This window comes from Apteryx rowi, unplaced genomic scaffold (assembly GCF_003343035.1).
Source record: "Apteryx rowi isolate R43461 unplaced genomic scaffold, aptRow1 scaffold_131, whole genome shotgun sequence".
NCBI lineage: Eukaryota > Metazoa > Chordata > Aves > Apterygiformes > Apterygidae > Apteryx > Apteryx rowi.
Genome location: NW_020447542.1, coordinates 572589 through 586819, shown reverse-complemented (window position 1 = coordinate 586819; position 14231 = coordinate 572589). Strand labels below are relative to the sequence as shown.

The following is a 14231-nucleotide window of genomic DNA, read 5'->3' as shown; positions in this document are numbered from 1 at the left end:
ACAAGTTACATTAACATATATGCCATAAACATACATATTAACCAGTGCAAAAGTATTTATTTTGGAATTTCTTCACACAAAATATTGCTAAAATATGCAATGCATATGCATCTAGAAAAATATTTTACTGGATAAAATAGTGCTGAATCTTGGGTAACAAAACAAATGGAATGGAATAGATGAGTTGACTCTACTTTTTAGCTTATCATTTAGTACCTCTAACTTCTGAATGTTTACACAGTACATTAAAGTCAAAATGCACCACACAAAAGAACTCTAAACAAATGTAATTATACTTTCACCTTACTATTCTTAGCTTTATTAAGCTAAAAAAGCACATTCCTTCTCCTTCCTACATTAAAGAAAATCAGTTCTTTACAGTCTAAATATCCATTTTCTATAAGAGATTTAAATGAGTCTATTTTCTTCCAACTAGCAATAGGGTTTACAGATTCTTATTATTTATTGCATACATTCTTATTACTACAATTCTTAATTTAATTTGAGGTCTAAATCAGCAGGAAGTTCCCAGCACTAATGGGTGCTGCTGAGAACCTCAGGAGCATGGGCTGAATGAAAAAATCCAGCATACATTTCTGGAAACAAAATCTTAAAATCCGGAAGACTTACGATAAAACTATTTAAATTTCATTTTTGATATAAAATGCTATGTTAATGATAGTTGAAGGCATAATGATTTTGAGTGTTCTGGATGAAGACTAATGTAATTAGAGATCATATTTTGTAACTGATAATATTTTAACTGGAATTTTGAAAAATAAGAGAATCTTATCATTTTATGGTGGTCAGAGAGTAGGCTAGTCTGTGACCTTTCCCTTATGAAGCTGTCTGAGTCAGACGGATAATTGTTTCCTAATGAGATCTGGCTGCCATTTTTAGAACATTTGGGGGGTTTTTTAGAGGCTTACAACAAAAGTTCATCTTTGACCTCTGCTCTAGTGTGTTTCCCGGAACTGGTAGCTTTTAAACTTCTGCCTTTTCTTCTCTATCCCTGCACTGTCCAAATGCTGTGAGGCAGTAACCACTTTTGCATACCCCCTTGACACATATAAAGCTTGCTCTTTCTCTTTTTTTCAATACAACAGTCTATATTGCAGATAAATAAACAGAAAATTGATCTCACACAATAGGTAATCTTAGAAACTCAAGCTAGTTTAGTATATTCTAGAAATATACAGATAGGAAGTTTTTTCTTGTATTTCTTTATATTGGAACATCCCATCTGGAAAATAATGGTTGCTTATCGTAGAAACATTAARAGGAAAAGCTATATTTAAGTGTGATTAAATCAAGCTCATTTTTTCACTGCTGTGTTTACTTGATGCATTTGTAACTGAAATCTGAAATCTATGCAAAAATATCTGAGTGTGGGAGAGGGAAACAAGAAAGGATTTCTGTGTGGTATTATTTCCAGAAAAACACAAGAAATTCATTTTAACTTAGATTTATATTATATAAATTCCCATCAGTGGAAATGGGAAACTTATAAAACAGACCATTTCAGGGAGATTTCAGGGAGCCTTTTTTTTTTTTTTTAAACTACAGTGTCACTTGTCCACTTTTTCACTATTTTTATCAACAAAGATTAAAAAGTAGCATTTTTTCAGAACAGAGTATGCACAGAAGATGGATTTTACAATTTTGTCACCTACATAGCATTAGTAACCTTGTTCAAAAAGATATTTTCTTCTTTTAAAAAAGCTAACAGCATCAGCTTCAGTATTTATGAAGATGTTCTTTAACAACCAAACCAGCTTTTGCAAAATTTAGAACAGAGAGGAATATTTCCACACTGTTTTCTTTAAATACATCCAATGGATAAATGCCCCTTTAAATAAATATTTATTTGCTATGTTTAAAATTTAAATAATCAGATAACAAGGCTCACATGAACTGAAACTCAATTTGTTATTATTCAGTTTTCAAGTAAGGAGAATGACAAAAAGTGTACAAACATAAAAATCTATTTATCTATATACRTATAGATATTTTTATAATATGTTCAATACTTTAGTCACCTATAGGGCTACAAGTTACATGAAGAAATATGGTTCTGTGTAATGTGACTAATTTGCTTGCCCAACTTTATACTTTCAGCAAATAAAAATTATACATCACACCTAACTAATTAATTTTAAGCATCAGAGAACAATTAACATATATTCCAGTTTAATTCTTTAAGAAAGGCACTTGATTAACAAAGCATACTCTGAGTTATATCCTATTAATTTCATGCAAAATATCATTAATTTAAATGAGTTGTGTTTGCTACACTATGGCATTGACACAATTGTTTTTTACTGCAGTTGTGATGAGACTTATCAAGTAGGATAAATTAGCAGCATTCTAGGACCTCCATTGTAACTATCCTTTTTGTGGGCAAGGAAGCCAGCCCACAACAGAAGAGGTATTTAGGAATCTTACTTCCCCTGAAACAAATGGAGTTAAATGCCAAAACCCTTTTTGTGGATCTAGGTTCTAGCCTTTTTTCAAAAGTCTCTAATACAGATTCAATCTTTAATCCTCAAGTGGCTGTAAGCAACTGCAAGGCTCTGACAAAGCCCTGACAGATGTGTATCAAGCCAAAGATGGGAAAGTACTAAAATGTCATTTAAATCTTTTGCCAGAAGTTCCAGAGACTTGATTTTATGTATTTATTTATTTTCTTAAGTAGAGTATGATATTTGCATAGGTTTGGGGGTTTTTTTGGAGTCAAGTGCTAGGCTGACAGTGGGTATTACCTCTCCATCTCCTTCCTCCTCTCCTTACCCTTCCCTCCTCTTTACTCCTGCATTTACTGATCTCCCTCTCCTTTGTAGTCTTTGCTTACACACAGACTTAATGACTTCTCCCTTCTCCCACTCATTTGTTTGTCTACACCTCCTCTTCTATTGAACCATTGCTCCTGTTCTTGAAAGGGGAAAAACTACCTAAAGGGAGAGAGAGAGCATAGCTGATGAAGGGCTTGTATGATGACTGCCATTATAGTAAGAAAATAGGGCAGCTTCTGTCTGGCACGGTGTTCACTCTGATTGCATTTCCCATGTGTTACTGAATGACTTTGCAAAATGCCTGTATTTTCCCAGTTGCTGTGCTATGAATTAGTTCTCCCTTTCATTTTTTGCATTTCCCTTTTCAACTGCTCTGTGGTTCTCCCAAGGGTTTGAGAAGACCACTGATCATCCTTCTGGTCTATTTTATATAATTTATTTCCACTTATCTTCTTCATCTTCGCCCAGATGTAAATTAATTTGAGAATGCATGCTAACTGTTCACATTCATTTCCTCTCCAGTCACCAACAGGTCTTAAGTATTATTTCTTAGGTATTGCTCATCATATTTCTCAGCGTCAGCAACTCCTCCCTACCTTGTAGCCTCCTTATCATATTTTACTTTCATTTCTTTTCTAAGGAATTACTCCACAGTATTCAGAATGCCTACTCTTCCTTTACAAGAGCACTAACATCTGCTTTTTGCTCTTCATTTCCAGAAGCCTGTATATACAGACAGCATGACTGGAATTTGCTAGTCGTTTTATCTAGTTCACACACGGGAAAGTAAAACAACTATTGCAGCATCTTTATGATATTTGAATGTGGTAGAATTGGCCTCTTCTCCAGCTGGACCCGCTATGGTCTACCTGGAATTCCTTTCTTCTTCCTGAGGCAGCACTTGTCTTCACGCAGGACCAAAGCTCTTCCACTTACCTGTCTGTTTCTCATCTTTCAAGCCCTGGGTCCTACTCTGAAGGCCAGTCCTGAACTACTTCATTCAGCTACCAGATAAGAGAAAGGTCCTCAGTATTTAGTAGTGGCTAAACCCTCCTCTTTTATCGTAGTCCTATAAACAGGAGAGAGAATACAGAATGGTCCCCCAGTAGATTTCCTTCTTTGTGCCATCATTATAGGAAGAAAAAATTCATAGGAAAAGAATGGTTTGCATGTCTGTATGTGGGCATGTGTGTGAGTTGTGACAGAAAGTGCAGTAAGAAGCCTTAGATGAAAAGAAGAGGAAAAGGTGGGAAAAAAGGTGATGAAGATAAAAGTTTTGAAAGCTTTGAATGTTAACAACTGAAATAATAAAAAGCACAGAGCTGCGCACATAATAAATACACAGTCTTTATTATGTTTCACGTTAATCTCTTCATTCTTACTGTCCACATCCTCCCTGCACATTTGGTAAATGCTCTAGGAGGTCTTATCATTTACTCTCTTAAATTAATTTGTCCAACAGTCTTCCCTCCTTGAAACACCCCATCTGTCCTTACTCCTAAAAATTTTCATAGCATAATGTTGATCAATGTAATCCATCAAAATTAAAATGCCTTCCATATGAAACAGTTCACAATGAAGATGTTTCCTATACATGATGGGACAGAAGCAGTTTAATCTCCTTTGGAAGAATGGCCCAGGAGGGCATGGCTTTGTATGTTAGAATGAGTGACAAAACAGCTAAAAAAGAGTAATTTTTGGCATCTTAAATTCCATTTTTTATTCCCTAAAGAAATGCTTAGTTTCCAGTGAATCAAGTAGAATTCTGCAATGGTTATTCAGAACCTCAGTCGGTAATAGTGGCTTGTGCCTCTTTCCTTGTTTTTGCATTACTATATTCCCTTAATTTTCCTGTGCTTCCTAAATGTAATTTAACTACTGTTGATGCTATCAGCTGTTCAGGAAAAACACCTAACACCACCTCATAAAGTTTTGTGAAAAACTGATTTTAGCTATAGCTTATATCATACCCTGAAAAAAGTAGTCTTATGGATATTGGTCAAACTAGGAGACACTCTAAATTATAAACTCTCTTTTTCATCATACTCATGAACACATTCATTGTATTTATTTACTTTAAAGCTGGCCTACCCAGAGGGCCATGGGCAGAGAGTACAAAATCATCTCTCAAGCCTGTGGGGTGGGGGAGAAGGTTTCCTGTGGATCATAACTAGAAAAGTGTAGGATGGTCTTTAGATGGGTGGTGACAAAGAGTTTTTACCTGTTTGCTGCAACACTGAGGTTTTCAACAGTTCTACCTTCTAAGCACCAGAAGTTGAAGGGGGTGAGGAAAGAGAAAATGTTTGTGGTGGGGGAGGACATCAGGGGAAGGAAAAGGAGTGTTTCCCCTTGAGCACCAGAGAGTGAGTAAACTGTAACAGTTGCTGAGATATCGTTATTTTCAACTAGTTCTTGGAACCTCTGGCATGGTCACTGCTTGGAACGTACAAATGGAGGCAAACAAGGTGAGCAGTTAGGGAAATAAGAGAGATCTGTGGTTGTGTTAGGCTCCCTCATCCAAGACCTGAATGCTGCCTCTTGTGTGACCTTTCATATACTGGAAACAGCATATTAACGAGGCAGAAGAAGGAGATTTACTGGCTGATGTCCCTTCTCAGGGTTGCCAGCCTGAGCAGTCTGTAAGGTGGGCAAACTGACTATCTGTCCTGATACCCTCGGAGGTATCCAGCCACCTCTCAGGCTCTTGGTCAGGCACTCAGGCAAAGATGTCCTGGCTTTCAGGCAAATCTTCTCCACAAAAGTCTGTGTCAGCCTCATTCAGCACTGTCTAGAGTGAACTGACACGAATATGTCTTTCCATGACAAATCTAGTCAGGCTCTTCCTAGCACATGCTGGTGTTAGGAGAATTGCCAGGCATCTAGTTTTTGTTCTACTGTGGTAGACTGTTGTACTTTATTTGGCATTGCAACAGAGCAGAAGAACATGTGTGGCGAGCTGTCTGTGGCAGCCAGAGATAGATATTGTCCTCGTTTCATAAGGGTCTGAGCTCCCTCCCCATTGCACTGTATGTGGGGTGCGTGTGCCATGAGGGTGCAGACAGCGCGAGGCTGTCCTTCCCAGGCTCTGCAGAGGCTCATAAACCTTCTCTGAATCCCTGTGTCTGATTTCTGGGGACAAAGGAGATGAAAAGAACTTGCAGTGCTGTGCTATGAGTTCCCAATGTTGTAACGAGGAATCAGGTTTCAGGGGCTAATAGGGGCTTTCTTACCTTCCTAACCCCTCCACGACATTCACAGCTGAGGAAGGGTGGGAGGACAGTAACTTAGTAAAACATTACATGTGTCTCATTTCATAAACTTCAAATGGGAATATAGGCTATACATTAGCTCAGCAGCTAACGTACTGGAAACTGAATCACATTAAATTGTTTCAATGTACACAAATTTAGTGTACATTTCTGACTCAATGTACAGTCAGGTGTACTACTCTACCTCTACTAACAATCTAAATGAAGTCAACAGGCTTACTCCTGTAAAAAATTACATTTCTGCATTTGAAAAAGCAGGTCCTTAGATTTTAAATCTCTTTGGCAGCACACACCCTAATTTTGTGGGATCTTACTCATTTTTTCCAAATTTACATGTGATTCACATAGCTTTCATGTCCATACATTTTTACTGACATTTATTTGCCTTACAAGTAAAGAGTAATTAAACTTATGCTATAGGAGTTTTACACTGTAAGGGTGAATGCCTATCACTTAAATATTTGTGTGTGTGTATGCCACATTGATGTATATATGAATATATATAAATAATACATGATATTTCAGACTTAGGCTTTAGCAGGTTGATATATACATATATATGTATCTCCAGAACTCTGTTTATTAATAACTGTATTGAAACATAAATACACACCTGAACTGCATGCAAAACAGTTCATATAGTAAATATGGATATGTCACAGAAAAGGACACAACCGTCCTCTAGCAATTTCCTATTTCTTCAGAGGCAGCATGGGAAAATGTCTCTGCAGATCTAAAATGCTGAATAACCTGACAAGGACAGTATCCTTCAATATGTGAATATCTTAATAAGTAGTTTAAGAATCTGAGGATTTCTCTCCCAAAGGCTTCCTAGTGGATGATTTCAAGATGGTTTTTGCTGATGATGGAGGAAGAATGGAAAAAGAGTAAAACTGTTTTTCTCCTTTAATAGAATGTTGATACCCATTAATCAGTGGTTTTCAGATGGAGATGGCTACTGCTTCTAATGAATTGTGCAAATCAGTAGGGAAGGGGTAACCAAAGTTTGAAAAAGCACCCTAAAATGTCTCCCTTGCACCGGTATGCCAGCCTGTATATGAACAACTCATGGGAAGGTATTGAGAAAATGGTGCCACCAAACCTACTCAGTATCTCAAATATACACATCCCTATACACATTAATCTGAAATTCTCCATTGATTTCCATTGCAAATTCAGTATTTACTACCCCTCCTATACTGGAATATGAACATCATCTTTCTAGATAATGTGGCCGACAAAAAAAGGCAATACAAATTACCATATATTAAAAAAACCACAAGTCAGCATACACTTCACAAGATCAGCCACCATCCAAAACACACTAGAATAACCTATAATATACAGCCAGACCCTTGTGTATTACTACATCTGTTCTCACAACACCTACTTCACCAATCTAAAGAACTGCCTTGAAAGAAACAGGCTGTGTATTTGAATTAGCCACCTGAATACCATCTATGAACCTAATAATGCAAAAAGGAAACCCTCACTGACAGTATGTTCCTGTCTATTACATGCTACCTGACATGTATGTACATGAAAATTGTTAAACAATTACAGCATCTACTAAAACACATCCTGGAAGACTTCTTCCTGGAACCATTTTCCACTTCTATTTTCAAATAACCCTTCCAGTTTTGCCAAACTCATAACCCAAAGCAAATTCCCCATGTACTAACAAACACCCATCAGGACCAAACCTTGCACAGCAAATGCAAAATTCATAAATACCAACAAATATAACATAATCAATGTAAGTGCCCAAAAGAACTATTAATTTCCATGGGTCCTGCTCATACACTTTTTCAAATGTGATATATTACATCAAACACATCAAATACACTCATGAGAAGGATGTGTGTGAAACTATCAACCATTATGCWTCACAGTGAGCTCGCACAGATAACTCACCACGGACACAACACAGCAAAAGTTAGGAGAGTACTTTTTCCTAAACAATCCACTCCATTTCTTGCACAGCCCAAATACTCACAGGGGATCTACAAATCATTAAAAAAAAAAGATCCTGGGAACTAAATTCTTAACTGTGGATAAAAAAATCATAGACTCAGTACCAACACTGTTTTTAAAGCTTACAGTTTTCTTTCTGACTCATCCCTGTACATTCATGTTASCAACTGTTTTCTCTCCAGGGGTTTAATTGCTTAAAATAATTTTATTATACAAGAACAATCATGTCCAGCTTGGATTTTGCTACTTGTCAGCCCTGATTAACAAATTTCAGTCAAGTCTAAGAGCCTGTTCGTTTTCACCAGTTGTATCAGTTGGTCTAATCAAAGCTACTACCTTTTCTACAAACCTTGTCAAACCTTCTACAAACCTTGCTTGTACCAGAGTATCGTAGCCACAGTGTCATCACTACACTCTCAAAATACACAAAAGTTAGATAAACTTATAACTGAAACACTTTTTACTCCCGCTTTTATAGAAAATGGAAGGGGTGTGGGAGGAAGAGGGAAGTACAATAAATTTTAACTTCAGATAAAGACTCACCATCACACAAAGGTTGAGAAGCAGTGCCCTAAGGGCCTCATAACAGCCACTATAGTTTACACGGATTTTTCTTCTACAAATTGATGGGGTTCTGTGCCACCTACATTTATATTTAAGTGGATCTGTCTCACCAACAGTAAAGAGCAAGGCTATTTTTTTCATTTAAATCTCCTCTGTGCAGATTCGAAAGGGGGCCTTCTTGCCAAAAGTATTTCTGTTTCATCTGAAGGTACGCTGTGTAATCGGAATGCTTTGAAACGTCATGAAAATGTGTTGAGCTGATGCTGTCATGATGTTCAGCTGTAACCTCTGCTGTGTTGCTCTAGCATGGTTAATCAGAATGTATGCATTTTCTCAACCTCAGTTTAATAAAATAAAATATTTAAAAGATTTTATTTATAGAAATCATGATAAAGATTACTTACAGCTCTAGGCTAAGGTGTTCTTCTCAAAGCACCTGGTAAAGCCACTCTCCCTGTTGAGAGTTTTTGCTTGCTTGCAGGTATGGAAATGAGTTAATACAAAACTCTTTCAACTTTGTGGCCTGGAAAGTCAATATTTCCTTACTGACCTAGCATATTACTCACATCTGCTATGTAAGACAGTATCAAAATATCTTTTGATGGAGGAAACTAGTGGATGATACCTGTGAATAAAAACATTTAAAATACTACTTTAGTTTTATTGTTTTGGCAGCTCTCATGCCTTAGAACTTAGGAGAGGTATAACTGAAAAAACATCTATTTCAGATTTAAAAAAATCACTCTCTCAAACCATTTTTCCCCACAGGAAAATGAAAAAAAAATCTATAATGTTTTTTAGTTATGCTACTCAAACAAGGGCAATGTTTTATATTTTGTTTGTTCAGAAGAGAAAAGGTAAATACTAAAAAAAGATTTCTTAGCACTTAAGACTATGTTGTTTATATTTGCCAGGTGGAAARGAGAAAAGGAAAACACAAGAAAGTCAGCTGAAGATTCATAAAGAAGAGAAATGGGAAAGACACAGTGATTCTTGTTTAATTACAGTTAAAATTGAATTTCTTTTATGATGAAGAAATTCCGTAAATATTTTAACATATTCTGAAAAAAGTCAGTATTTTCCCCAAAGTAAAGTTCCCTCTTACCATGAACCCTATTTTGCAAATTGACAAAAATCAAAAAGATTATTTTTAAGTCCTCATAAAAATGTTTCAAGGTAGCTTTTCTACAAATCAAAGTACTTAAAGCACAATATATTAGTCTAATAGGTCTAGAAATAGGATAGTTCATCTCACTGGAACATGTGGATCTCCTTGCTTCAATGGGATTAGACCTGTGTTTCCAAACATGGCAGTCTGTAAGACATTCAATGGTAAATATCATTAAGCCAACACTGAATCCAGAAATTCACATATTTTTTGTCCTCATTTTTACATGATTGAGATTACTGACAGAAAACAAGATGAATAGGTTGACAGTGAAAAAGTAATGAATTTTTTATGTGTGCACATATATACAACAGTGTTGATAAAAACTACTTAGAGATTTGGATTGTAGTGTTAGCCCTTTGTGCAAAATATTAATGCTCAGAATAGAGATAAGGAAGCCATAAAATGTAAAATAAATGAAATTCATTTGACAATTACAGAAATATGGATTCATTCAATGGTTAGCATGATGGTTATCATAAATGTGCCTATATAGAATATTTCTGGAATGATAATTGCGATACATTTACAGTGTCTATTTCCACATCATTTATTCACCAATTCATTACTTCAGAAGGGATTCTTATGGGTTTTCATCAGCTTAAAAAATCCACCACCATTAATTTTAAATAAACTTGCCACAGAACTTCTTCCTTCCTACCACGGGAGAGAGAGGAGTGATAGTTTTCCTACAGAGGGATGCAACATTAATTAGCAGCCTTCAAAGAGCAACGTAACTAGTGTACAGCTCCTATAAAGCTACTATAAAGCTAATGTAATTCATTTCCTATAGAAAAGTTATTTCAGGTTTGATTAAAATTTGGTACAGTCCTCTTTCAGGATTGCTTTTTTGGACACAAAGATCCTCAACAACATTAGAAGTTACCCTTTTTGGATCCGAGAAGCTTACCAAAGGCAATTGTTCAAAATCATCACTGGGGCATAGGCAAAATACTGAGCAAAAGTGTATTTTGGGCAATTTCATATTTTGCTCTTTCTGCCAACTTCACATTTAACTCTGTCTTCAGTGTGGCCAGAAGCAGCTCTGCAGGCTCTCGTGAGCAAGGGATTGATGGTTACGATCCACAGATGTCAGCGTCCTCACTCGGCATGGCTCTAGTTTTCGTTCCGTTCCATTTGTTTTGACCAGTGCAAGATTTATGTGCTGGCATCAGCTGTCAAAACAGACTCTTAGGCTAAGAGGCTGCATCATAGCTCAAAGTCAGTGTTGAGGAGACTGTCCAGGAGCAAAGCAGTCCAAATCAGGGGAGTAAAGGTGCCTTAACATCACCTTTATGCCTTTTCTCCTCCATGAGGAATGCCATACCAAGTGTTCCTCAGTCAGAATTCAGAAGCTCACCCATGGTAACTAAGGAAGAGAAATACAAACAAAAAGTCACAATAAAATGTTTAAAAATAACTGTAAAACATTCCTAACCATTTCTGGAACACAGCATATACAAAATAGGTTGCGGTGTTACAAAGTTTTTTTATTGGTACTTGCATAATAATCCAAATCATAGTCACACAATACATTTATGTTCATCACTATATTTAATTACAATTTGAAAAATAATGTAACCAAATATAGAGAAAACCTCTTTGTATGGTGTAATGTAATATTTAATCAGTGTAAATTTGGGATTGTCACAAAGTTAAACTGAGTACAGACTGTTTACTTAGCTTCCCTTCACATACAGTAGATAGGAACCTACACGCTTAAGAAGTCATAACAATATACTTCCAGGCCTTATTCACCACTAAACTATACCAGTTTTGTGTTGATGTAACTCAGACTTTCATCAGCATAGAAGTGGTGTAATCCAGTTGTGAATCAGATCAATTCAGAAAATGTTACATTAAGACTTTTTGTATGAACCATGGACATATTTAAGTTAAGGACTATCCAAAATAAATAACAAAACTACAATGTACACTTGTTAAAATAATTGCCTATTGTCTCTTTATGTCTTTCAGGCAGTTATTATTTCTATTAATTATCATTTAATACTTATATTGCAATTATGTCCAGAACCCCCAATTAACTCAAGTTAAAATCCATTGTTCAAGTCATTATCGAAACATTTAATGAGAAAAACTGCTTATGCTGAAGGCCTTTCAATATAACTCTTAGAAAAGCTGAAACACATGAATATAACTAGCCACAGTGGTAAGAATAGGGAAAAGCAGCACTAAAACATCATTACTCTGAATGACAACATATACATTGTTCAGACCATTTGAAGTCTGGAAAGGGACAAATATAGATGTGGCTGTTTCACCAATTGTTCTTTCAGTTTAGCTGCATGCTGTTGCAATATTTACTAATGTCACTGTTCAAATATAAAAATAGAAATCTGAATGAGAGAAGTTTAGGCTTAGTGTCTAATGTGAAACTGTGTATAAAAAATTTGTTTAAACTTTCACTGGGATCACTTGCATAGTCTCACTTGAAAGTGTCTCATTATGTAACTTTATATTTTGTACTTTGTGCACTTAATCTGTAATTATATGGTAACTGGGATACCAACTCTGGGAATTAATGTTGCTGGGGACTCCGTTGTAGCTGTAATCTAAATATTGTCTTGATATTTATAGCACTTTTAAATCCCTTGGGTAATTCTTGGTATTTCTTAATTTGTATAAATAGTTGTATCTTGTCTATGTAAAATGTCTTCAGGAGCTGTGGTCTAGCTATCTGTAGTTTCAGTAATCTTTGGCTAGGCTTTTATTTTTGATGGCTAAAACTGTAAGTGAAATAAAATCTTACATTGAAACTAACATTGCAACTACAGTAGATCCTCCATGGGAACAACAGTTCCTATAAATTTCCCACACCCATCTATTATCCAGCTGCATTAATAAATGCATTGGGCAATGTACAATAAACATTGCCAAARAACAATTTCACATTAAAAAAAGTTATGGTAATCTCATGCATAAAGTAGGTGCCTTGAAGAGTTCATGAAAAGAAGAAGGACATCAGTTACAGACAGGCATTTGTATTAATTACGATAAGGATACTTTATTGGGAATTTGACAGGAATGATCAATTGTTCACATGAGATAAAATATTAGTAACTTTATTACAGCATCACTGTAGTGCATTATACTGAGAAATTTTAGATCTCTTGGCAGTGCTTTTTACTTTAGAGGCTGAAGTTCTCATACTTGGCCTTAGTCCGAAAGTGACTCATCTGAAGAAAATGGCTTATCTGAGCACAAAAAAAATTGGAGGTGATTTAATGCTTTGGGAAATATATATATATATATATATATATATATCTAAATCTTTTTTACAGATGCTGATGGTTATAGTAATTTAGTTTAAAGGCTTGAAACTAGGCATAGATGTAGTTCCCAAAGAGGATTATATGCTCTGTTAAGATGGAGACAGGAGTCACTGAAAAGTAAAGAAATAATAAACAAATATTTATTATTATCTTAATAGAAGTGTATCCTTACTTTCTATATCTGAATAGATACATATTAGGTACTCAAATATACGAATCCCATACATAGACAAGAAGTTTTAAATAAATAATAGTACTGTTAAACATTGTGGACTTACATACATGTGATCAACAGTACATCTTGTTGCTAATGATTAAACTACCTTCATCCAAAGCCCCACAAGAAACTGAATGAAGTGATTAACGATCCTGAACAGGAAACATTAATTGGAGTCATTTTCAAGGACTGGTAATAGTTTAAACAACTTTTCACTTCTAGATGCATGCTAAAATCAGGGGCAGATTGATACTAACTTGACATACTGTTTTCCATTGCTGTTTTGTGGCTCATGTAAAATGGCTTTTTTTAGCATTTTGTCCATTTCTCAGTAAATGCATATTATCATAATAAAACACTATCCCAGCTAAGTTGGTGGTAGTCCCAGTAGAGAAGCCAGAGATTAAATGGGCATGAAAATGAAACTAGCTCTGTCCTTAGACATGGTCTCTGCAGAACACAATTAAGGAACATAAGGTGAGCAGCATGTGTAAATCTGACCCGCTGTCATCTTTGCTCTCTGTTTTGTGGCTGAACAGAACTTCAGACTCCAGGACTGTTAAAATGGCATATTGCATACACAATAGGTTATCAAATATCTGTGTCAGACAATCAAGGAAATTAAATACATTTCCATCAATACATTTGAGATCTAACACACACAAATGAGTATCAGTCATATGACCTACAATAAATATGACCTACATTGGCTGCTTTTCAAATATACTTGCACACTGCTAGATACTATAGTTAACATCATTTCAGTAACATCATATTGTTGTATTGAGGGAGTCGAAATACTTAAAGAGAAAACACAACTTTGTATGCCAGGGTTTCTGTGAAAGCGTAACTATAAATGTAACATTATTGTAATTGCTGTTATTTGCCTCTAAGTTTGATACAACATATCCAAACATCATGTTTGGCTGGAGGCTGTTTCCCCCCCCCCCCCCC

At 35.7% G+C, this 14231-nt stretch overlaps 1 long non-coding RNA gene across 1 annotated transcript; it reads right to left on the bottom strand.

The window, feature by feature from the left end:
- Positions 1-9957: 9957 nt before the first annotated feature.
- Positions 9958-14208, bottom strand: LOC112961339. The gene is made up of 2 exons (XR_003251995.1): positions 13779-14208; positions 9958-13170 (listed from the first exon to the last, which is right to left on the bottom strand). It is a non-coding gene; the product is annotated as an uncharacterized LOC112961339 (long non-coding RNA).
- Positions 14209-14231: the final 23 nt, after the last annotated feature.